Source organism: Dromiciops gliroides, chromosome X, assembly GCF_019393635.1.
Source record: "Dromiciops gliroides isolate mDroGli1 chromosome X, mDroGli1.pri, whole genome shotgun sequence".
NCBI classification, from domain to species: Eukaryota; Metazoa; Chordata; class Mammalia; order Microbiotheria; family Microbiotheriidae; genus Dromiciops; species Dromiciops gliroides.
The window spans coordinates 33,894,692-33,920,108 of NC_057867.1; positions in this window are offsets into that span (position 1 = coordinate 33,894,692).

Consider the following 25,417-nt stretch of genomic DNA (forward strand, 5'->3'; position numbering starts at 1 on the left):
ACTGACTCATTTTCTGGAGGAAAACACTGAGGCCCAGAGAGAGGGAGTAAAGTGCCCAAGGAAGGTCCCAAGGGCAGGAAGTGGCAGAATCTGAATTTGAACCTAGGACCTGGGACTCCAAAGCCAGCTGTGCTTTTGGCTCCCTCCCCCTTCCTCCCCCAGCCAGAGGCAGCTAGGGGCCCTCACAGAGCACGCTGGCTTATCTTGTGCCTCCCATGGGTACAAAGGAGAGAGCTCCTCCTCATCATGCCTCAGAAGGAGGGACAGAAAAACCACGCTGCCCAGCTGCCTCACCTTGTCCTGGGCCTTGCCCCAGCTGCCCAGTGTTCCCCAACAGCCAAAGTCGGCACTCCTGCCCTTGGGGGCCAACCCAGAAACCAGAAGCCGCTAATGAAAGAGGGACCCAGACCAAGCCAGGGAAGACAAACGAAGGAAGGGCAGACCCGTTGGCCAAGGCCCGATCGGTGATCTGCTCCTAGTGGAGTTGTTTCAAAACCAACACCACCCCCCCACCACCCCTGAACCCAACAAGCATGGGATTCTATGGAAAGGGGACCTCAGAGTTAAAGGGGCTTCTACGGGATCAATGGCAGTTCTTTGGAGGGGGCTTGATAGTTCTGGAGTGGTAGAAGTCAGGGAGGGGTCTGAGCAAATCCCACTCGATCCCTGGGCCTCAGTTTTCCTATCTCTGAGATGAGGGGGTTGGACTCTGTAGTCCCTTCCAGCTGTGAAATTCTCTGTTCAGGGTCTCTTCCAGCTCTGCTACTCCCTGTTCTAAGCCCCCTCCCAGCTCTGCCATCCCCTGTTCTAAGCCCCCTCCCAACTCTGCCATCCCCTGTTCTAACCCCCCCAGCTCTGCCCCCTCCCAGCTCTGCCATCCCCTGTTCTAAGCCTCCTCCCAACTCTGCCATCCCCTGTTCCAAGCCCCCTCCCAGCTCTGCCATCCCCTGTTCCAAGCCCCCTCCCAGCTCTGCCATCCCGTTCCATGCCTTCTCCCAGCTCTGCCATTCAAGAGCACTGGATTTGGAGCAAAAAGACCCAAGATTGAGTGTGCTCTTTAGTACCTTTGTAGCCTTGGACCGATTTGTTCTCCTGTCAAATAAGGGGGTTATTAGTGTTCAGTTGTATCCAACTCTTTGTGACCCCCATGGACCATAGCACACACACCAGTGCTATCCAGGGGGGTTTCTTGGCAAAGATACTCGAGTGTTTTGCCATTTTCTTCTCCAGTGGATGAAGGCAAATAGAAATGAAGTGACTTGCCCAGGATCACACACTTCGTAAGAGTAAGTATTCCTGCGGGCAGCTAAGTGGCACAGTGGATAAAGCACCAGCCCTGGAGTCAGGAGGACCTGAGTTCAAATCCAGCCTCAGACACTTGACACTCGCTAGCTGTGTGACCTTGGGCAAGTCACTTAACCCTCATTGCCCCGCCCCAAAAAACAAAAACAAACAACAACAACAACAAAAAGTATTGTTGTTGGGCCTGACTCCAGGCCCAACGATCCATCCACTGAGCCACCTAGCAGCCTCCTAAGGGGTTATACTGGTGAATTCTCAGGTCCACTCCAGCTTCCTATGCTCCAAGTTTTATAACCCTAGGTTCCATGATGCCTTCTCACTCATATCTACTCATTCTGGGCACAACAGACTTGTACAACAAACACCCCTGCCAATGAGCTCAGGGAGTTTTCTCCTAGGGACCCCAATTCACTGCTTCCATCCTGCCTTCTTCAGCTCCTACTTGCCCTCTTAGAGGACCGGCAAAGAAGCCAAAAGAGAGACTGGGCAGGAAGGAGTCCTGGTCCTGTGCCTTACTTTGTTGTTCAGTCATGTCCGACTCTTCGTGACCCCATTGGGGGTTTTCTTGGCAAAGATACCAGAGTGCTTTGCTATTGGAGTGATTTGATTTTTCTTTCTTCAGCCCATTTTCCAGATGAGAAAACTGAGATAAACAGGATGAAGTGACTTGCCCAGCTAGTAATTATCTGAGGCCAGATTTAAAGTCAGGAAGATGAGTCTTCCTGACTTGAGGCCAAGCACTCCATCCACTGAACCACCAGAGACAAATTTAGGTTTATGGTGAGGAAAGCCAGTGAGTTATCCAAAGGTGTAAGGAGATGCTCTGAGATGTCATGGTTTCTTCTTCATTGCATGTCTTCCAACATTTGTTGGAGATACAGTAGAGGGAATTCTTTGGGGGGGGGGGGAATAAGTTGAACTGGAAGGCTTCTAGTGCCCTTTCCAACTGGGTGACTGGTAGTCTGTGTGAGAAGCTGGCATGTCCAAGGGGCTCCAAGTCTAGACCAGAAACCACTGGAGGGAAAACAAATAGAACTCGAGACTCCAGGGCACAGATCAGTCTTTTGTTGTTTTCCTTTGGCGGGCAAGTAGGCCAATGCCCTGTAAACATGAGTCCTAGACAGAGTCAGTTGTGACTAGGGAGGGCTGGTTGAGAGAGAAGTGAAACCACAGAGAGATTTGGCAAATGTGGGATAGAAGTAATCTTCTATCTAGAAGCACCTGGTATACAGTAAGTGTTTGTTGATTTTCGAATCTCAGTTATCTTGGACCAGTCACTGAATTTCTCTCAGCCTCTGTTTCCTCCTCTGTAGAATGTGAGGGTTGGACGAGGTTATCTCTAAGGTCCCTTACCATTCTGGTGTTCCACGTTCTCTTTTGAAGGGCACTTCCAGCTCTAATATTCTGTGTTCTATAAGCTCTTTCATCTCTAATGATCTTTGGCCTCAGAGATACCAAGAAGAAATCCAGGGAACTTGCTTGGTAGTCGAAAACCAGCAAATGAGGCTGAAGTTGCATGCTCCCATCACAAAGGGGGATCTAACTACCGAGTGTTTTTTCCAGTCCCTGAAGTTTCACTATGAGGATATCAAATTGCCTCTGCCTTTGAGACCTCAGTCGGGTGTGACTGGGGGGACTGTAAACACTTGGGGCATTCTCAAACAAAAGACTCATCGCATTCGACACTCACTATTTTCTTTTGCTGTCATTATCCAAGCTTAGTGTACGCTCTAGGTCTTGGGTTTTCCATTTGTAAAGTGACGAGACTGGATTAGATGCTGTTCAAGGTCCCTTTAAGCTCTAAATGTTCTGTGCTTAGTAGAAAGAAGCATTATATTGAATTATATGGAAGTATCATCGCCAGTATTTACTAACTGTGGGACCTTGGTTTCCTCCCAGGAGAATGTAAGTTCCTTGTGGGAAGGGACTATTTACTTTTTTCCACTATTGTATCTAATATGCTAGATTGTTGTTTTTCCTTCTTTCTCGAAGAGGACCATGACATTGGGAGGTGATGTCATGACTTGCACTGAATTGGATTTAAGTGAGGAAGGGCTGTGCAAAGTCACCAGCCATCTGGGTCCAGTGCCAAGATATACATCAGGACAACTGGAGATGGCCCCGATGCAGTGGGAGACCTTGGTCTTTTTAAGCTCTTTCCCAGGTCTCAGTTTACCACAAGCAACACCCATTCAGTGAATAAGGCTAGGTAAGAAATGAGGCAAAGAATGGCCTCTTTCACTTAGTCAAAAATAAATAAATGGAAAATAATTGAATTATAAGATAGATAGATAAATAGATAGGTAGGTAGATAGAAAGAAAGAAAGAAAGAAAGAAAGAAGGATAGATAGATAGATAGATAGATAGATAGATAGATAGATAGATAGATAGATAGATAGATAGATAGATAGATAGATAGATAGATAGATATGGGAGGGGAAGACCCCCAGGGTTTCTGGCCAAAACAGAAACAATTGCTATTTACACTCACTCTGAGCCATTAAGAAGCCAATATCTAGGAAAAGGCCTTGCATTTAGTATGTGTTTAATAAATGATTTTGGAATTCAGTGAAATTGAATTGGGCAAGTCCCTTCTCCCTCTCTGAGCCTCAGGAGGAAGAGATGTCTGAGTTTCACTGGGGGAACTGTCCAGTCTCTGGTATGGTCAAAGACGCTTGTTTCTCCTGGAGATGCTGTATGCATGTGTATGACTGCAAATCCCATGGCACTTGGTGCTCTGATGGATGGTCATTTGAAGTGATCCAAAGGCATTGTGGGATCCAGAGACTCTTATAGGAATCTGAGGAACGTCCCTAGAGAGGGGACGGCTCCTCACCAGGGGACTTATGGGAAGGATGAGGACAAGAATTCTGTGGGATGATGAGGTGTAGAAGAGTAAAAATTTGGAACAGGTGGAAGAGTGGACCCTCAGGTCTCACATCAAGGAGATTCAGTGCAAATTATGTCCCTCATTACTAACCCCTCTTACTCTCAAGAATACCATATTCTTCCCAGTTACCCAGGCTCACAACCTCAATATCACCACCAATGCCTCACTTGTACTCCCTTATCCCAAAATCCAATCCGTTGTCAAAGTCTTCCATTTCTACTTCCACAATATCTTTCCCATTGACCCTTCACTCTCTCTACTCACACAACAATCTTAGTTTGGATCCCCATCACCTCTATCACTTGAACTTTGGCAGTAGCCTCCTAATAAGTCTCCCTGCCTCTGGTTTCTCCCCTTTCTGATCCATTGTCCACTCAGCTGGCAGTGATTCTCCAAATAGTATAGGTCTTGACCATGTCACTTCCTGGATTAATAAACTGCAGTGGCTCCCTACTGCCTCTAGGATCATTTGATTGTATTTGAGAGGGGAGGAGGATGCCAAAGCCCACTTCCCATTGCTGAAGGGAGAATGAGACTCTGGAAAGAAACCAGTGTGAGAGGAGTTGGCAGTCTCTACCACATCCCCGTCCACAGATCGCTACACTAGAGTCTTTGGAGAGCTTCCCCTTGGGTAAGATCTAGTTCTCTATTTTGGTTGAGCTGAGTTATCTCACTCCCAATGGGAGAGCTCTTTCACTCCATATTATCTGGCGTGTATTCTCCAAGGTATACTTTCTCTGATTTCGGGTTTTGCAATCAATTTGGGTAAATGGGTTTCTTTGCTAATTGCTATGTGTATTCATTGAGAAACTGGTATTTGATGGGAAGGAAGCCAAGTCTTGGGTATAAAGGTTGGGTCCTCCTTTCCTCATTATGAGGAGTTTAGATTAATAATATTGAAGGGAGCAGATAGTTATAATCCTAGCCTGGTTCTCTCTGTCTCTGTCTCTGTCTCTGTCTGTCTGTCTGTCTGTCTCTGGAGAACAGTGTCCAAACTTCTGGCCCCGACCTCTCGCTTCCCCTCTTTGCAGGAATGCAAGTCTCCCTTGGAGAAGAGTGGGAAGAGAAGAGGCTAGAGATGTTGATTCTACCTCCCAATGACAGTCCATGCTATATGTAGGGGGATGGCCTTAGCTGCATTATTATTTAAAGCCATTCAGGAGCAGCTAGGTGGTGCAGTGGATAAAGCACCAGCCCTGGATTCAGGAGGACCTGAGTTCAAGTCCGTCTCAATCACTCAACACTTACTAGCTGTGTGACCCTGGGCGAGTCACTTAACCCTCATTGCCCCGCAAAAAAAAAAAAAAGCCATTCACAAGCTTGCCCGAACCTACCTTACAAGGCATACACCATACTTCTTCCCTTCACCCACTCTAAGACATAGCCAACAGTGCAGACAGACTAACTGTTCTTCACATGGATGGCATTCCATTTGCTAGCAGGAGAGCACAGCTATCATCCGTGCCTGGAGTGGACACCTTCCTTAGCTTCAGAAACCCTGGTTTTCTTCAAAGTTCAGACCAAGCTTGAGTACCTTCTTAATCCTGTCAGTTGCTGGTGCCTTTCCAACTCTACCCCTCACAATTCCCTTGTATGAATGTGAATGGGTACATGGTATCTCTTCCATAGAATGGCAGCTCCTTGAGGACAGGGACCCGTCCACTTTTGTCTTTGTTACCTTAATGCCTGCCCCATTTCCCCCCCAGATCCATGATTTAGTTGGTATAAGGGGTTCCTGACACAGAAAGACTCTCTCCCAATGCCAATAAGCATCTGCTTTAAAACTTAGAGTCTTGGGGCAGCTAGGTGGCACCGGCCCTGGATTCAGGAGGACCTGAGTTCAAATCCAGCCTCAGACACTTGACACTTACTAGCTGTGTGACCTGTGCACCTGACACTTACTAGCTGTGCAAGTCACTCAACCCTAGTTGCCCCCCACAAAAAACAAAACAACAACAACAAAACGTAGAGTCTTAAAAAGTTGTCTGGGAAATTGAGGGACTGAATGACTTGTCCAGGGTCACATAGCCAGGAGGATTCAGAAGCAGACTCCAAAGTCAGCTTTTTACCCACAGCATAAGGCAGCTTCTTCCTTACATATAGTAGACATTTAATAAATGTTTATTGATTGATGAGTGATTGTGAAAGTAGAATGAGAGACTATGAAAATACTTTGTAACTGTAGAGTATTATACAATGGTAAGGGATTATTGGGCAGCTAAGTGGTACAGTGGGGTGGGGGTGGGGCACCTGGAGTCAGGAAGACTTATCTTCCTGAGTTCAAATCCGACCTCAGATACTTAGTAGCCGTGTGGCAGCTAGTCACTGGGCAGGTCCTTTAACTCTGTTTGCCTCAGTTTCCTCATCTGTAAAATGAGTTGGAGAAGCAAATGGCAAACCACTCTAGTATCTTTGGCAAGAAAACCCCAAATGGGGTCACAGAGAGTCGAATACGATTGAACAACACAGGATTATTATCCAAAGATTTGAAGGGAGCCTTCTTTATTTGGTGACAGCTTGAGAACATAGCCTGGTCCCAAGTCCTCCTCCACACCCTCCTTTGAAGTGACTCATTGTCAACTTTACATTCTTTGTCATTTAATGTCATAGATTTAGAGCAGGAAAGGACACAGTATTACAAAGGAAACCGATTATATCTAAATGCAATTACCAGACTCTTCGAATAGAACAGGGTTCTCAGATCCCAGGTTAAGAATCTCTCACTAGTTCAGCTTCCTCATTTTTAGAGAGGAGAAAAGTTAGGAAGCCCTAGAAAGGGGGAGGAACCCAAGTCACACAGCAAGGAGGAGAGCTGGAATTTGAATCTGGATCATTTGGTAACTGACTCAGTGATATAGTGGAAGTAACTTTGACCCTGGAGTCAGAGGACTCGAATTAAATCTCATTAAACGTCCATGGCCCTCAGTTTCCTCATACATAAAATGAAGTAAGAGGGCTGGATTGGCCTCTGAGGTCCTTTCCAGTTGTGCTAGGCACTGTGCTAGGTACTGGAGATTCCAAGACAAAAATGAGAGATTTCCTGCCTTTGAGAAGGTTATATGCGCTGGGGAAAACAACATGCATACCTAAAAGCAAAGCCAAAATCTATACAAAGTAAATGCAAGGTGACATGGAGGCAGAGGCACTTGAGCTGAGTTTTAAAGGAATCTGGGGTTCTAAAGAGATGGAGGAAAGGAAGGAGTGCATTCTAGGCATGAGGCACAACCTATGCAAAGACACAGAGACTAGAAATGAAATGCACATCAGGAACACATCAAGAAATGTAGTTTCGGGGGCAGCTAGGTGGCTCAGTAGATAAAGCACCAGCCCTGGATTCTGGAGGACCTGAGTTCAAATCCAGCCTCAGACACTTGACATTTACTAGCTGTGTGACCCTGGGCAAGTCACTTAACCCTCATTGCTCCACAGAAAGAAAGAAAGAAAGAAAGAAAGAAAGAAAGAAAGAAAGAAAGAAAGAAAGAAAGAAAGAAAGAAAGAAAGGAAGGAAGGAAGGAAGGAAGGAAGGAAGGAAGGAAGGAAGGAAGGAAGGAAGGAAGGAAGAAAGAAAGAAAGAAAGAAAGAAAGAAAGAAAGAAAGAAAGAAAGAAAGAAAGAAAGAAAGAAAGAAAGAAAGAAAGAAAGAAAGAAATGCAGTTTCAACTGTACCATTGAGTGGGCAAACACGAGGGATGTGTAATGAGTATAGAAAAGTAGATCTGGAGCCAGATCACAAAGAGCTTCAAATGCCAAATGGAAGAGTTGTTTTCATATAGGAAATAGAAAACCACCAGAGCTTTTTTGAGCAGGGGAATGCCACGGGCAGACCTGTGTTCTTAGAAATATCACTTTGGGGGCAGCTAGGTGGCGCAGTAGATGGAGCACCAGCCCTGGAGTCAGGAGTACCTGAGTTCAAATCCTACCTCAGACACTTAACACCTACTAGCTGTGTGACCTTGGGCAAGTCACTTAACCCCAATTGCCTCACAAAAAAAAGAAAGAAAAAAGAAATATCACTTTGGCATCTGGGTGGAAAGGAGAGAAACATGAGGCTGTGAGATGATTTAGGAGGTTATAACAATTGTCCAGATGAGAAGCAATGTAAGTGGAGAGAAGAGGGATCCAGGGGAGAGATGTTGGGAGGGGGGTAGAAATGAAAAGGCCTGAAAATGGGCTTGAAAATTACTGAGGCGGGGGCAGCTGGGTGGTGCAGTGGATAAAGCGCTGGCCCTGGATTCAGGAGGACCTGAGTTCAAATCCAACCTCAGTCACTTGGCACATTTTAGCTGTGTGATCCTGGGCAAGTCACTTAACCCTCATTGCCCTGCAAAAACAAACAAACAAACAAACAAAAACAAAAACAAAACCCAAAACTACTGAGGCACATGGGCTTGTCAAGGATGATGCTGAGAACCTGGGTGACCATAAAGATAGTGTCACCTGTGGCATAACTAGGGATGTTTGTAAGAGGGGCAGGTTTGTGCGAAGTGGAAAGGAAGTTAACACGCTGAGTCAGAAATGCCTGTGTGATGTGCGGTCCTTTGCTGAGGGAGAGGGAAATAGAGTAGCTGTGTGGGAGGGTTGAGGAGAAAAGGTTTGGAACAGTCTGATAGGAAGCCTTCATGGAAAAGTGAATCTATTAGGGATTGATCCACTGCCTGGAGGCAATCAGGGCTCAGTTGAGATGAGATGATATCAAGTTGGAGTGGATCCCAGCAGTAGTGAATAGGAGCAGAGGAGGAAGATGGTAGGGGCAATCCAGGGTTGTCAAGGCAAAAGTCATGATAAGACAAGGGGCAAGGGCATAGGAGACAGCACAGGGGGCAGCTAGGTGGTTCAGTAGATAAAGCACCGGCCCTGGATTCAGGAGGACCTGAGTTCAAATCCAGCCTCAGACACTTGACACTTACTAGCTGTGTGACCCTGGGAAAGTCACTTTATCCTCATTGCCCTGTGAAGAAGAAGAAGAAGAAGAAGAAGAAGAAGAAGAAGAAGAAGAAGAAGAAGAAGAAGAAGACAGCACAAAGTTGCACTGGCTAACAGGGCCAAGAGTGAGAAGGAAGGGAAAGTGAATCCTGGAGACAACACTGAGATACTGATGGTCCTAGCGAAGATGAAGAAGAGGTTTGGCAGGACTGAAGCATGGAGAGATATGGAATGATAATTTAGGGCAGGTTTGAGGAATTTCCGAACTCTGGGTGATGAAGATGGACCATTTATGAATGAAACTGTGATCAAGGATATGGTCATCCCTCAGTCATCAGGGGGGAGAGAAGGTGATGGTCTTGGGAGATGAGGAAGGTGAGGAAGTGGGAGGCCAGGATATTTGCAGGGAAATTGACATCAACGTTGATGTTTCTAAGCACAAGGATAGGAGTTAGACTAGAAAGGAAGATTGTGAATCAGGCATTGAATTCTTTGAGAAAGGAAGAAAAATGGTCCAGAGGCTGGCAGATAACAGCCACCAGGATCTGTACAGAATGAGCGATCTGCATAGATTGACTGACTCTCAGTGGAGGAGAAGTTGCTGAGTGATGGTAGCAGCAGAAGGTCCTGGAAGTGACAGTGGGAAGCAAGGGATATGCTGCCTCTTCCTACTGGCCCAGTGGGCATATGAGAATGTGCAACAGGGATGGGAAAGGATGACCAGGGATGTAGCAGGTTTTTCTGGAGGAAGCCAGGTCTCAGTGAGTTCCAGAAGAGGGAAAGAGATCAAAGATGAAGGGATATTTGTTAATAATAGAGTAGAGTTAGGGGTGGAGCCAAGATGATGGAGTAAAGTGAACACTTTTTTCTGAGCTCTCTCAACACATCCCTCTAAACAACGTTTTTTTTTTTTTTTTGGCTGGGCAATGAGGGTTAAGTGACTTGCCCAGGGCCACACAGCTAGTAAGTGTCAGGTGTCTGAGGCTAGATTTGAACTCAGGTCCTCCTGAATCCAAGGCCAGTGCCATCTAGCTGCCCTCTAAACAACTTTTTAAAGCTTATAAAATCAGATTCTGAACTGGAATAAAACAACAAAAAAGCACTTTGGCATCTGGGTGGAAGATGGTTTGGAGAAGACAAAGACATGATGCAGGAAGGTGATTTAGGAGGCTATAGCAATAGTCTGGGTGATGCGAGTGGAGAGAAGGGGGATCCATGGAAGAGATATTGGGAGGGGGTAGAAATGAAAAGGCTTGAAAACTACCTAGTAGGGGCAGCTAAATGGTGCAGTGGATAAAGCACCGGCCCTGGATTCAGGAGGACCTGAGTTCAAATTGGACCTCAGACACTTGATACTTACTAGCTGTGTAACCTTGGGCAAGTCACTTAACCCTCATTGCCCCAGGGGGGAAAAGAAAAGAAAAAAAAACAGAAAACTACCTAGTTGTGGAAGCAGCAGGACACAAAAGTCAGAAGTTCAGGCCTGACACTACCTCCTCCCCAGGGGTTAGCAGAGCCCACCTCTAAAATAAAGTCCAAACTTACTAGCTGTGTGACCCTGGGCAGGTCACTTAACCCTCATTGCCCTGCAAAAAAAAATAAAATAAAAATAAAGTCCAAAGTCAAGAGATAGGCCGGAAAAATCAGCAAACAACAACAACAAAAGAACCTGATCATAAAAATCTATTATGGGGACAGAGAAGCTCAAGACACAAACTCAGAAGAAGAGTTGAAAACATCTACAAGCAAAGTCTCAAAGAAAAATACAGATTGGATATAAGCCCAAATGAATTCCTAGAAGCATTAAAGAGATGAAAAAAAAAAAGCAAAAAAATTTTTTAATCAAACAGAAAGGTAGAAGAAAAATTAGGGAAAAAATGAGAACAATGCAAGAAAATTATGAAAGAGAGTTACTAGCTTGGTAAAAAAGGTACAAAAATACTAAAATCATACAATAAGGTTCCAGAGAGCACAATGGAAGGAGCTAGCAGAGCTGCTTTGAGACTTGGGAGGGATAAGCATGAGGTGGATGAGGATGGTGGTAGGGGAGAGGCATGTTTTCACCTAGGCAGCTAGAAATTCAGTATCCTTGGGACTGAGAGAGAAAGCGGTGGGAGCTTAACTATAGCACTAGGATGCAGCACCTTTGAACTAGGGTGCTAATCTCAATGATGGCAGAGGATGGCATCTGTTCCCTTTCAAGTACTAAAGAAGACAGGAGATTGGGCTGAGGATAGTGGTCCTTCTTGTAGATGAGGTCCTGGAATCAAGAGATCTGGGATCTGAGAGTTTGAACTTCACTAGGGGTAGAAAATAGGGAGCTACTGAAGAGTCTGGAGCAAATAGAGGCATGACATGACCATATCTGTGCTTAAGGAAGATCATTCTGAAAAGGGGATGGATCAGAGCATGCAACTCTCATGAAAAGCCAAAGCTTTGACTTTGATCCATTGGGTCAGAATAAGCATCATCTCTCCAATATTTCTGATACCTTGTGGATACCCCAGATCAGATTTCCACTCCTCCTCCTGACTTTACACTTGTCTTTGCCCTTGAGATTTTGAAGTTCCAGTGAAAGGCATGCTCTCCACCTGTCCTAGCATTTGGATCTTGCTTCTTTGCATCCTGATTTAGGTCATGTTCCTCTTTCCCCAGGAGGGAGGGAGTCCTCCTACCCCCACCTCCACACACGCCCCAACCAGCCCCACTGATTGCCCTAATCACCAGCACAATGTCAGCTCCCTGCAGGGGATATGGCAATCTAGTCTGACTAGTACTGGAACAGGAATTCTCCCCACAACACCCCCAATGATCATCTGTGGAAGAAAGGAAGTTGATAATCCTGAGGCACAGTTGCCTTTCCAGTTCTTTCCACGCCCTTAACAACGGAGAGGTTGCTGAATTCTTCTGACTGTAGCTTTTGGTTGAACTAGTCTTTCCCAAACATGCCCACAACAGGGTCAGTTGAATTAGAAGTGGTATAGCCATGCTGTCATGTTATTGCCAACTGGGAGTGCATAACCCAAACATCTTCCTTAAAAAATATGGTGGCACAGTAGATAAAGCACTGGCCCTGAGTTCAAATCTGGCCTCAGACACTTGACACTTACTAGCTGTATGACCCTGGGTGAGTCACTTAACCCTCATTGCCTCACAAAACAAAACAAAACAAAACAAAACAAAACAAAACAAAACAAAACAAAACAAAACAACAAAATAAAGATACTAACTCTAGGGGATCAGGTTGTTTCAGACAAATGATCTACTCCTTTGCACCCCTGATCTCATATGGACTCTTCTAGCTCCGTATCTATGTCTAGGAAGCAGTCTTCATACCCAACTCAGCCCTTGCATCTTGATAGTCTTCAGAACACCTGATTTTTCAGTTTATACTTACTGCCCACTAGATTTGGAATTAGAAGACTGAATTCAAATCCTAAATCTGCTACTTAATATTTGCATGACCTTGTACAGGTTGCTTATCCTCTCTTGGCCTCAGTTTCATCCTCTATAAAATTTGGGAATTGGCCTCTGAGGTCTCAGCCAGATGCTATGGTCCTCTGAACTTGGGCCCTGCTTCACCAGGCCTAGTGAGGGATTATACTGCCCCCCATTTAGACAGACAACTGCCTGATCACCAGCCACCTCCATAAGGAATGCAGCCCTATCCGTAACAGTGGTATTATGTCCATGTCAGCTAGTTAAGTGACTTTCTACTCCTTAGGGGACAAGCCACTGGTATACAGGGATCCCAGTTTGCTTACTTGTTATAGCCACCCTGTTGACATCAGAGACACTGAAGAATGGATCTGACCATTGAGGGCTTTTGACTGGACTGAACATCTGTGATCTACCTGCATGGAAACACAATGAAGGGAAACCCAGAGTCTGTTTGCTCTGGTCATGATGCTGTGCAGCTATGGCAGGCGGACCTTCGTGGGTGGAGCCATTCAATACCACTCCCCCCACCAAATGTGCAGGCCAGTTATCTTGAGTGTGGACTATTCAGCCTTGTCAGCCATTGTGGAGCCATTTAATCCCACTTCACACGGGCTTATATATAAAGGAAGACTGAAAATCAAGTCATCTTTCTGTCCATTAACAACCCCCTCAGAAGACTGCATTGAAACTGTTGGCTAGAAAGATTTTTGGTTTTTATAATCCATCCTTGACTGCTTAGGTCCTTGGGGAAAGGAAGGGAATAAGTATAGAGTACCTACTATGTGCTAAGCACTGTGCTAAGCACTTTATAAATATTCTCTCATGTGACCTTTACAACAACCCTTCAAAGTAGGCACTATTAGGATACCCCTCTTACAGCTGAGGAAACAGAGGCAAACACAGGTTTAAGTGACTTGCCCAGGGTCATACAGCTAGGAAGCATCTGAAGAAGTAAGAAAACCAATATTGATTAAGTGCCTACTATTTAGAAGTACTATGTGACAAACTCTATGCTTTATAAATAGCTCATTTGATTCGTACAACAACCCTGGGAGCATATCCCATTATTTCCATTTTACAACTGAGGAAATTGAGGCAAATACAGGGTCTCACAGCTAAGAAGTGTCAGAGGCTGGATTTGAACTCAGGTCTTCCTAGCTCCAGACCCAGTGCTCTAGCTGCCTTGGCTTTGGGGCCCATAGTTGACTGGGGTTTTTTGTTTGTTTGTTTGTTTGTTTTGCCAGGCAATAAAGGTTAAGTGACTTGCCCAGGGTCACACAGGTAGTGTCAAGTGTCTGAGGTCAGATTTGAACTCAGGTCCTCCTGAATCCAGGGCCAGTGCTTTATCCACTGTGCCACCTAGCTGTCCCCCATGGTTGGTTGGGGTTTTGGGTTTTTTCTTCTTTTTCAGGGAAATAAGGGTTAAGTGACTTGCCCAGGGTCACACAGGTAGTAAGTGTCAAGTGTCTGAGGGTAGATTTGAACTCAGGTCCTCCTAAATCCAGGGCTGGTGCTTTATCTGCTGCAGCAACACCTAGCTGCCCCTCCATGGTTGGCTGTTTTAAGAGATACTTGCTCCAATTTACTTTAAGGATCTATGATTTCATTATAAGTATCCCTCCAACAGTGCAAATTTCAAACCTTTGATTGCAGGGATTATTCTGAAGCCTGCCTACATTGTTGAATTTTCAGCATGAGCATTTTCACCTTGGAAATCAGCAAATGCTACAAATCAGGGCTTGCTTTATTGTTTTGTTCATTGTCTAGACTTAAGAAAGAGTTGGAGAAAATGAACATGAAATTCAAAAGCATGTCCTGTTGTTCAGAAATCTAGTTATTAAGCATTTCTCAGCACCCCACTGCCTCTGAACCTTAACAAATGGGCTTTGGAAGTTTGCAAATGGTCTCACAGTTCACAGCCCTGCAGCCAGCCTTCGCTCTGAGCAAGGCTGGTCCTCAGAATATAAACACGGTGAGTCACTGAGCCTTTCCAGGCTGATAGAACCATGCTTGTGCCCCACAGGTGTAGGCCGTGGGCCAGGAAATTGAACTGCTTGGCATTTCTCTTAAACATTTAATATGTCCTAGGTTGCATTCTAGTGGTGTTTGTGTCTTGTGTGATCACACTAGCTGTGTGACCCTGGGCAAGTCACTTAACCCTCATTGCCCTGCCAAAAAAACAAATGAGGAAACTGAGGCATAGAGAAGTTCACTTGCCCAGGGTCACATGGCTAGTATCGTCTCCTACGCTTTCAGCTCCATGGAGGCAGGGACTGTGTCTAATCTAAACTTTGCCAATTCCCCACCCTCCAATATACAGTAGTTGTTTAATATATATTGGTGAATTGAATTAAGTTGAGTGGTAGTAGTGTGTAATGGAAAGAATGCTGCATTTCCAGTCAGAAGACCTAGATTCAAATCCCAGATCTGTTTTTCACTAGCTGTGTGGCATTGGGTAAGTTACTCCTTCATTTCAGGTGACATGCATAAAAAGGGGGCACTACAGTTTGAAAAAGAGAAATCGGGGGGCAGCTAGGTGGCGCTGCAGTGGATAAAACACCGGCCTTGGATTCAGGACGACCTGAGTTCAAATCTGGCCTCAGACACTTGACACTTACTAGCTGTGTGACCCTGGGCAAGTCACTTAACCCCCATTGCCCCACAAAAATAAAATAAAATTTAAAAAAAAAGAAAAAGAGAAATGGATTCATTCACAAATGAACTGGGAAGCAGGGGCAAAGCTCCTGATCCAGATGGATTTACAAGTTAATTCTATCAAATGTAGAAACATCAATCTGTTGATTGACAAGGTTACAAAAATTATTCTTGATAATTGAGAAAGAAGGAACTCTTCCAATTCCTTTCATGAAACCAATATGATAGTGATACTCAAACCAGGGAAAGGTAAATCAGAGAAAGGGAAGGAGAGGCCATGTTCAGTAGTGAATATTAGTACAAAAATTTTAAATATGATCTTAGCAAAAAGAAACTTTATCAATAGATCTTTTAAAAATTGCTATGATAACTATGATCATTTTAGATTTATATCAAGGATGTTAAGATTATGCATTATGAAAACAATTAGCACAATTCATCACATAAAGAACAAAACCCATGGGATTATATCAACGGGGTAGAGAGAGGGTGGTTGGAGGGGAAGGACTAAAATGCTTGTTGGAACCATTCTGCAATGCTTCTGCTATTCAAGGTATAGATGATTGTGATCTTGGGCACATAGGTTCAATCTCACCTCTCTGGACCTCACATCTCTCATCCGTAAAATGAGGGGGTTGTGCTAGCTGGCCCCTGAGGTCCTTTCCATCTATGATCTAATCCTCACTTTCCTCTATCTTCATTTTTAAAAGTTTTAGTGACACCTGTTGTATGAAGCCACAATTATTTGGACTTAAATGAAAATCATTTTTGTGACTCAATCGTTTCCAATTCTTCATGACCTCATTTGGGGTTTTCTTGGCAAAGATACTGGAATGGTTTGCCATGTCCTTCTCCAACTCATTTTACAGATGAGGAAACTGGGGCAAAGAGGGTTAAGTGACTTGCTCAGGTCACACAACTAGTAAATGTCTGAAGCCAGATTGGAACTCTGGAAGATGAGTCTTCCTGACTCCAGGCTGGGCAGGTACTCTATCCACTTCATGCTGCACCACCTAGCTGCCCTAAAAATAATATCAGCACAACCAATTAACCACACCCTACATCTGTAGTCCCACACTTGTTCCTTAAAGGACAGGGTGTTTCATTATCAGTTCTCCAGTCTCAAGACAGTTGATTGCAATTAATCAGTTAGCTTTTTCGTGTGATTTACATTTACATGATTGTAATCATTGTGTATGTTGTTTCCCTGGTTACCCCTACCTCCTCCATCAGTTCAAATAAGTGTTCCCATGTTGCTCTGAATTCTTCATAGTCATTTTTTATGGAGCAATATATCACATCATATTCCAAATCACTAATAAGAGAAATGCAAATTAAGGTCATAATAAGGTTTTAAGAACAGATGCCTCAGATTGGCAAAGATGGTAAAAGTTAGTGCTGGAATGGCATTGGAAAGAAAGACTGGCCACTGTTGTGGGAGGTGTGGGTGTGGGTGAGGGGAAGACATGGCATTCATTGAACATTCAGCAGACGGGGTGGTTGACAGACTCCCTTCGCTAGAAGAGAACCCCAGTGATGGAGTTCGAAGAGATGCCTGAGCAGGGGCTAAGGGCTAATGGGAAAAGGGTGGCACAATGGTTTGTTACAGCTGTCAGGATGGCACAGTGCTAGGCACTAGGGATACCAAGAAAGGCGAGCCCCCCTTCTCCCCCTTCCTCCTTCCTCCTGAACAAGCAAGGAGCTGACATTCTAATGAATGGATGGGTTGCTTTGTTTGTGGCCCCCATCCCTGAGTCACACCTAGGTCATTTACACCTGTATCTGGGGCAAATCTCCAGCCTTTCTTCAGCTATCACCTCCAATCACCTTCGATGTGGGGGTTTGGAAGCCAAGGCTTTTGCTCTTTTTTTTTTTTTTTTTTTTTTTGCGGGACAATGGGGGTTAAGTGACTTGCCCAGGGTCACACAGCTAGGAAGTGTCAAGTGTCTGAGACTGGATTTGAACTCAGGTCCTCCTGAATCCAGGGCCGGTGCTTTATCCACTGCGCCACCTAGCGGCCCCCGGCTTTTGCTCTTAAAAAGCTAAGAGCTAAGGCAGAAGGCTAATGGCAGTCACACTCTAGGTGGCTTCCCTCCAATACACTTGAAAAGGCCGAGCTGATCAGGTAAATGGGGCTGTGATCTTGGGAGCCAACTTGGGGCTTTACACCTGGCAGAAGAATCACTGTAGTAACTGAAGTTTCCTGAGGCTTTGCCTTCACAAAGCTTTGCTGAGGGATTGGTGTCATTTTATTTGAAATGTGCTGCTAGAACAGAAAAGCATTGTATGACCGTTCACGGCAGAAGCAGTTAAAGGTTGAACGGGAGGAAGCCCCTTCCACTATAAACAAATGATTGGGCAGACTGGAGGACAACACCTGGGGTGGCCTGGCTAGGTTTTGTCAGTCCAATAAACTGGATTGTGGGGGCAGCTGGGTGGTGCAGTGGATAGAGCACTGGCCCTGGATTCAGGAGGACCCGAGTTCAAATACAGCCTCAGACACTTGACACTTACTAGCTGTGTGACCCTGGGCAAGTCACTTAACCCTCATTGCCCTGCCAAAAAAACAAAAACAAAACAAAACAAACTAATAAACTGGATCAGTGGGTAGAGTGCCAGGCCTGGAGTCAAGAGGATCAGAGTTCAAATTTGGCCTCAGACACTTCCTAGCTGTGTAATGCTGGGTAAGTCACTTAACCCCGTTTGCCTCAGTTTCTTCATCTGTAAAATGAGCTGGAGAGGAAAATGGTAAAGCACTCTAGTATCTTTGCCAAGAAAACTAAATGCGGTCAAGAAGAGTCGGATACATGACTGAAAAACGACTGAACAACAAATATTTATTAAGCACCTACCATGTACCAGACACTGTGCCAAGTACCGAGGATACAAAAGGAGTCAAAATACAGTCCTGCCATCAAGGAGGTCACATTTGAATGGCTGGGGGGGGGAGGGAAGGGGAGAGGGGTGATGACAACATGCAAACAAGTATGTACTGTACTAACAAGCTAGATACAGGATAAATAGGAGGTGATTAACAGAGGGAAGGCACTGGAATTGAGAGAGGTTGGGAAAGGCTTCCTGTAGAAGGTGGGACTTTTGTTGGCACTTGAAGGAAACCAGGGGAGGTAGGAGGCAAAGATGAGAAGGGAGAGCATTTCGGTCAGAGATAATTTAAGTCAAAGATGGAGTATCTGGTTCATAGAACAGCCAGGAAGCCAGTGTCACTGGATTGAAGAGTCCGTGTTGGCAAGTAAGGTGTAAAAAGACTAGAAAGGGGGCAGCTAGGTGGCACAGTGGATAAAGCACCGGCCCTGGATTCAGAAAGACCTGAGTTCACGGGGAAAGCTGCTGTGCGTATTTTTTGTGCATGTGGGTCCTTTTCCTTTTTCTGTGATCTCTTTGGGATACAGACCTAGTGGTGGTGTTGCTGGGCCAAGGGGTATGCACAGTCCCATAGCCCTTTGGGCATGGTTCCAGGTTGCTCTCCAGAGTGGTTGAATCAGTTTAGTGCTAACATTTTAATGGGGATGGGGGAGGAAGAAACTTTTGGTAGGCCTTTAGAACCTTAATGTCTTCAGAGGATGTTGGCGGGGTCGGGGGTGGGGTGGGGATGGACTAGTTCTAGTTTAAGGGTTTAAAGAGTGATAAGACCAAGGGCAGGTAAAAAAACGTAATAGAAAGGAAAGGTGAACCTTTTTATTTCACATAAGTGGGGTACATGAGAGGTGTATATAAATACACAAAGGAGCTTGGTTATAGATGTAAAAATTTTTGGTGTAGTAGTATGTTAAACTAAGGTTAATGGTGGGAACAGGGTGCACTTCATTAAGAACGTGAAAGTACTAGGGAGGTAAGTCACCATAAAAACATGTCCTAGGGGCAGTAAGGTGGGGCAGTGGATAAAGCACCAGCCCTGGATTCAGGAGTACCTGAGTTCAAATCCAGCCTCAGACACTTGACACTTACTAGCTGTGTGACTCTGGGCAAGTCACTTAACCCCCATTGCCTCACTAAAAAACAAACCAAAAAACAACCAAAAAAACCATGTCCTTACCCTAATGTAGGGATTAAAAGTTAAGTGGTACCTAAGGTCTTTTAGAGAGCCTTAGATAATTGGGAAAATGGTTCAACAAATATTGTTTCATTATAGGAAGTGATGAGAGGTGACTTCATCGAATCCTGGGTAGTATGAACTGATTGATGCAGAATGAAATGAGCAGAGTCAGAAGAAATTAAACCAATATAAGGACAAGATAAAGAGAAAACAATTCTGAAACTAATGAATACAAAGAATCAAGCCTCCAGGAGATCTGAAAATACTTTAAACATGTTATCCTTTTTCATACAGAAGGTGTGGACAGCAGATGGAAAAAGGAGTATTTTTAGACGTGGCCATAGTGTGGATTAACCTCCACTTCCCCATTGTGGAGGGAGAATTTGGGAGGAAGAAAGGAAGGTTAATGGGAGGTTTTGTTAGTAATAATAGTCTTAAGGAGCCATTGTAATATTTCAGATTCATGCAAGGGAAGATCAAATACATGACAAGCAGAACTTTAAAAAATGAAATTAAAGAATTATATACTTAGAGCAACTGGTATGAGATAGAAGTCACAATTTCATATACAGTCCTATTTTTGCATGTTTTGATTTATTCTCTGCTTTTTAAATGCAGCATTAAATTTTAAAACCCAAACAAGTTATAATTTAGCTCTTTTGGAAGAACTTTAGTGATTGGGAACCTACTGCTTTCCAAAGCCTCCCATTTTGTCATGTTACTATAATGTATATTATTTTCTTTACAACAGATGATCTGCTCTCCAAAATTTAGACCCATTGTTTCTAGTTCTGTACTGCTACTTCCCACCTATTTTTTTTTACTTTAAATAAAAATGTTTATTAAAAAAAAAAGAAACACTTGAGTTTAAATCCAGCCTCAGACAATTGACACTAGCTAGCTGTGTGACCCTGGGCAAGTCACTTAACCCCCATTGCCCTGAAAAAAACAAAAGACTAGAAAGGGAGGAGGGGGCTGGACTCCAAAGGGCTTTGAATGCCAAACAGAGAATTTTGGATTTGATCCTATATTTTGTCATCTGATGCCAATGGTTAAATTGTCTGGGACCACCCATCCCCTGAGCAAGCAAGTTATGCCCTCGACAGATTTTTGTACCTAGAACTTAGTTCCTACTTGGGGCATCCTAGTTCAAGCTCTAGCTTGGGCCAATGGTCTTTATTCAATGCCCATGCCCAGTGCTGGCCTTCCATTTCACTTCTTCATGCTGAGAGTGAGTGGCCATCAATCTTCAGGGTAGCATCTGACCTTCTGGGATTTAAAAAAATCTAGTGGCAAGAAATGACAAGAGGTGCTTCCACCAACCCTCTATCTGTTTGGGGGGGGGGGGTGAGGCTTCCCCACCTTTCCCTAGAAACATGCTGAAGATCAGTTTAGTGTGAGCCTTAAAGCTACAGAGAAGGTACTTACAGACTATCACTGAACTACTCAGAAGACATTCACCATACCTGACCTTCGTGCAGCGTTTCAAAGTTTCCAAAGGACAGTCACATCCATCATTGCATTTGATCGCAACCAAAGCCCTAGGAGGTGGCTGCTCTTAAGCTACCTCAGACTTCAGCTTCCTCTTCTATCAAAGAGAGGAGCACAATACTAAGCATTGTCTCAATTTGGGTGAAGAAAGTGCTTGGCAAACTTCAAGGGTTCTGCATTAATTGACGCCCACAGAAGTCAAGTGACTTGAAGGGCGGGGGTCATCGCTCTGTGTCATTGCCCCAAGGCATAGTCAGACTTGGCAGGTTCAGGCTGAACCTTAGAACAAAGGTCCTGACTGGCCAGTTCCCCCTGTGGGAAGATCTATGCCTGGTCTCTGGAAAAGCTAAACAACCCTGGAGATGCACAACCTCTCTTAGCTCCGGGCCACCTATCCAACAACCAAGCACTCACCCACAGCCAAGCATCCTCACCAAGAGAAGAGTCTCAGTCACAGAACTGGAGAATTGGAAAGGACCTCAGAAGCTATGTAGTCTAGCTGTTGTTCAGTTCTGTCGGATTCTATGTGACTCCACGGACTTTTGTCCACGGGGTTTCTTGGCAAAGATACTGGAGTGGTTTGCCACTTCCTTCTCCAATGTAAACCCCCATTTTACAGATAAGGAACTAAGGAAAATAGGGGTTAAGCGACTTGCCCAGGATCACGAAGCTAGTAAGTGTCTGAGGCCAAATTTGAACTCAGATCTTCCTGATGTCAAGCTCGGTGCTCCATCCACTGCACCACCTAGCTGCCCCTACCCATCTAGTCTAACCCAAACACAAAAGGAATATCCCTATAACATAGCCAGCAAGTAGATTCAGTTTGATCCAGTTTAACAAACCTTTATTTATTTATTTTTTTTAGTGTGGCAATTGTGGTTAAGTGACTTGCCCAAGGTCACACAGCTAGTAAGTGTTAAGTGTCTGAGGCCAGATTTGAACTCAGGTCCTCCTGAATCCAGGGCCAGTGCTCTATCCACTGCAGTGCCACCTAGCGGCCCCTTAACAAACCTTTATTAAATATCCACTGTGCGTAGAGCATCATGCTTGGGACTGTGAAGGCTACAAAATTTTGATGACAGTCTCTGGACAAAGACAGCTGACAATCTACTAGGAGAATAAGACATACACAAATAACTATGATAAAAGTAAACATATGATAAAATATAGACGTATAATATATAAATAATATAACAAATGTAGCATAATATAGGATAAAAGATAGATTATAGAAAATATATAATCAATGCAAATAAAGGTAGGTGGGTGAAGGTATCTACTGAAAAAAAATGATCAGGGCAGGTTCCTTGAAAGGTTGAGCTTTAAAGGATAAGAGAGAGGCAGCGTGGGATAGTTGGATAGAGAGAAAACTGCCCTCAGAGTTACGAAGACGAGGGTTCAAATCTCAATTCTATGTGACTCTGGGCACTGGTGTTCTAGACAATTCTCTAAGACTAGAAAATGCCGACCTGCATCGGTGGTGGAGGGCATTTCACATAGAGTATAAGTTCCTTGAAGGCAGGGAATCTTTCGTTCTTTATCTTCATAGCCTTGGTGCCTAGCCCATTGTAGACACTTCATAAATGCTTACTAATTGATTGAATTCCCTATTCCAGTGAATTTGATGTTGAGCTCCTTAGCCTTTAAAGCACAAGTAGGAATTCAACGAAAGGAGAAGGAGGGCTCCCCAGGCACCAGGAAAGATGTGAGACAAGTCATGGATGGAATGCAGCTGCATCCAATGTCCAAGCTTCGTGTGGATGGAGGAAAGACTAAGAGATAAGATTTAGGGTGACAGATTACAGAAGGCCTTGCTCCCTAGGCAGGTCAACGAGAACTCAATGTTTTTGGAGCAAAGTGACATTCCTATGCATCAGAAAGATGATGCTGGTAGTGGTATACACGATGAGTTGGAGAGGGAGAGCGATAATAACGCTAAGTCCTGTTGGGGGCTGGGGTGCTATACAGTACTCCTGAAGGGTAGAAAGGAAGTTAGCAGTGGGATTAGAGGACCTGGTATGTGTGCAAGAGATTTGGGGGAGGCAGAAGGGACTTGGTAATTAGCCATGAGAAGTACCAGGAGAGGAACACTTAGGAGTCTCAGACCACAGGAGGCCCATGGCTCCCACTTCTTGTCCCCTGTCCCGAAGTTCTCGCCTTGGAAGCTACATCCTGGACAACTGGCTTCTGTAGAAGGCCAGGTGTAGCCCTGATTCTGTGCGAGTTGGCCTCCTAGATTATGTAAAGCAAGTGGAACCAGGGCCTCCTGGCTTCCTTGTCAATGACTCCCTCTACCACCGATACTGTTAGAAAGCTACTCACTCTCCTCGATGATGCTTGGGGTGTTATCTTGCTAGGCCCCTAGTGGGCCTGACCGAGCTGGGATTCATGGGGTTTGGAGCTGGAATCAGTCAACCACTTAGCAGCCAATTTTTAAACTCCTTCTCTGTGCTAGGCCCTGGGGATACAAAGAAAAAAACAGTTCCTGCCTTCAAGGAGCTTACATTCTGAGAGAAAGGGGCCCATCTTATACCAACAATAATATAATACCTAGCATTTGTATAGCATTTTAAGCTTTGCGTTTTGGTTTGCAGTGGCCCTGTCATGTGGGTACTACTATTATCCTCATTGATGAGGAAACTGAGGCAAACTGAGGTTAAATGACTTACCCAAGGTCACACAGCCTAAGGAAGTCTTTCTGACTCCAGGTCCAGTACTCTATTCATTCTCTCTCTCTCTCTCTCTCTCTCTCTCTCTCTCTCTCTCTCTCTCTCTCTCTCTCTCTCTCTCAGACACGTGCACGCACACACACGCACATGCACACACACACAATGTGATTTGCCCTGAGTCACACAGCTAGTGTCAAGTGTCTGAGGCCGAATTTGAACTCGGGTCCTCCTGAATCCAGGGCTGGCGCTTTATCCATTGCACCACCTAGCTGCCCCCTCTATCTTCTCTTGAAGTCAAGAAAACCTGGGTTCAAATCCTGTCTCAGATATTGTAAAATAAGAGGGTCGGATTCTACGACGCTCTGAGGTGCCTACTGCTTTACTTCTGTGTATATGTGACCCTGGCCAAGTCCCTTCCCCACCCTGGGCTCTAAATCTCTGCTCCTATCACCCACCAATTCCCTAATAACTTCCCAATAATGAATGGCTCCCATTTCTACAGCCAAGGGTTGCTAACCTTTCCTCAGACCAGCTCAGAGAGGCATGCCCTTTATCTTGGACTGGACCTGTGATTTCACTGGTGCAGGGAGCTTGCTGTGGAGAATTCTCTCTGTCCTCAAAGATCAGGATACTCTATACTTAGAGCTTTGGCTAGGTGCCCAGCTACTGGGATGTTAAGCGTGTTCTAAGGCCCCTCCTAGCGCCGACATTCTGTGTTCTAAGATCCCTCCAAGCTCTAGAATTCTCTGTCAATAGCCCCCCTTCAACTCTGGTATTCAATGTTCTGTGTACAGAAGTCCATTCTAGTACTGATGCTCTAGCACCGAGCTCCCTCCCATCCCTCCCATTGTGCGTTCTGTGTGGTCAGGGCCCTTCTAGCACTGATGTTCCCTCCAGCACAAAGATGATGTTTCTGCTTTGGGTAGCTTTTCTCCCAGCAGCCCTCAGCGGAAGCTGAGAATCTGCCTCCCAAGCCTGCATAGCCCAGACAGTGAGCAGATGCACAGAGAATCTACAGATGGCCCAAGGCCCAGGAACCGAGCTGAGAGGCCTGCTTTCCCACGGACACTCTGGAGAGGCCATCTTTGTGGGGGCAGGGGCTGGCACACTTGGCCAATGAAGAAGATGGGTTGAACTAGGTTTATGACCCACCTTCTTCTCAAGGGCACCATGAGGGCAAAAGCAGGGAGGATTAAACCTTGGGCAAATAAACAGCTACAAAGTGTTTCCAAATGTGTACACAGTGTATGGAGGAGCAGAACAGTCCAGAGTGTCTCCCAGGCTGCCCAACCCTGTTCTATTACATTCCTGCTTTCTCCTTGTCTTCCTGCCCCCCAACTCCTAGTGCATCTTAACTTCCCGCCTTACACATCAGTCAGTAATTGTTTGCAGGGGTCGTGGAGGCTCTGGGTGTTTGCACTAGAACTAATATGGATGGAGGAAAGCCTTGGCATCCTGCCACCTCTCCACCTCCCATTCCCCAGCTAGAAGTGGCACATCCCCCTGAGACATGCATCAGAAAGATGGAAAATTCCAGCTAGCCCGCACCTCACCCATGGTGGGAACAGGGTTCGCCCCAGTCCCAAAGCACTGAAGGACCAGTGAGTGGAGCCTTCCTGTGGGAAGGGCTTAGTTGGCCAGAGGTCTGGCAAGAGGCTCAGATAGGAACCTGAGATAACTCACTCAGGAGCTGGAGATGGTCACTTGCTTTTGCAAACTTGAAAAATAAATAAATACCGGCCGGGACTCTGGCGGGGCTCCCAGAGTCAAGTGTGGGCAAGTTCTCAGCAGCATACAATGAATCATAGTTCTGGACAGCAGTGGGTTTTTAAATAAATGTCACCTCTGACCCAGTCCCCCCCCGAGAGGCCTGGTGAGTCCAAAGTTGGAGACACTAGAACCAACTCTAGTTCTATCACAATGAAGCAAGGTTCAACCCAATTCCTGCTGGCTTCCCAGGAATCCTCCAGGGTTTGGGTTCATCCCTGAAGCC